A 1451-nucleotide genomic window follows, 5' to 3' on the forward strand; every position below is an offset into this window, starting at 1 on the left:
AACAGCTTTGATGAATAAAGACACATCATTGCATAAATACAGGGGTTCATTGAGACAAAAGAAAGATTTGCAATATTCATAAAATGTGTTTAACAGGTTTTCCGATTCTTATGCTCACTCTGTATCTTAAGAGTAAACACCAATTTGAAGGTGCTTGTTAACTAACTAGAACATGTGTAATTCCCCGTATAATAATAACAATTACACTCGCTAACAGCATGCTCATGTGTTAACAGGTGGTGTTGTAGTTCAGGTAAATTGCTGTCTTCTCTCAAGTTTTCTCCCAAAATGCTGTTATTGGACGCTGCAGAATTTGAACAAAGGAGCATTATCCATCTCACATCACTTACTGGTAACCATTTGCTGATTAACACAAAAAAGTACAGCTGAGGATGATGAGAAAATATTAGGTACGGACAACATAAGTAAATTACACGTTTCAACCACGTGGAGATACTATTATGGGGTTACCAGAGGCGGTCCACACCAGCGCACAACACTTACTAACAGCAAGAAGAAAAGTGTTTTGCTGCTCTGTATTCACTAACAGGGTGTTGGGCATGCACCTTCAGAACACTTTGATAGTTTCAAAAAATCTAACTAAGACAAGAATGGAGAAATCACCCGAAAACACGTTATGGGCTCTGCTATTATTTAGAGACTGGTTAATGGAAAATAAAATATGGCTAAAACATGTTTTGCAGCTCGGCCCATCCACTGTAGTACAATGTTTCCCGGGAGTATGCCATCCGTCATCTACCGTACTGTAGGCAGACTTATTATAGATAAGTACTTCACACAACCCCACTTTAATCAATCTGAACTATCCCTTTAAAATCATAAAAGTAAACATCGTCATATCAAAACACATCATATCAAATACTACACCACACCTCACCTTCCCAGAGGTAAATGTGTGGATTCAGGAGCTCTGCCTCAAAGTGGCCTGGCTGCTTCGGGTAAAGTTTGTTGAAGTGGTTTAGTGGTCAGGATGGGACCCATTTAGGTGCCACCCATTGGACACCACAAGGGTTTAAATCAAATCCCATTGGGGCAGCTGGGTAACACAGTTGGGTGCCTCGCTTGATGACTTTGGCAGGAAGAAAGCCTCAGAGACTTTAGATAAGACAGAGAGAGACTAAGACAGAAAAAAATGACAGCCTGTTGAGTGACTGTCACCGGAGGGGAAGGAGGCCTGAGTCTATCCCAGGGAGGAGGCCTCGAAAGGGGGTTCAACTTTTTGCCTCCCTGCTGCTGGAGGGACCACGCCCAGACCTCCACCACACACACACACACACACACACACACACACACACACACACACACACACACACACACACACACACACACACACACACACACACACACACACACACACACACACACACACACACACACACACACACACACACACACGACGACGACTACGTACGTACGTCGTACGACGTACG

Source organism: Notothenia coriiceps, unplaced genomic scaffold (genome assembly GCF_000735185.1).
Source record: "Notothenia coriiceps isolate Sejong01 unplaced genomic scaffold, NC01 NC01_scaffold00007774, whole genome shotgun sequence".
Lineage (NCBI taxonomy): Eukaryota > Metazoa > Chordata > Actinopteri > Perciformes > Nototheniidae > Notothenia > Notothenia coriiceps.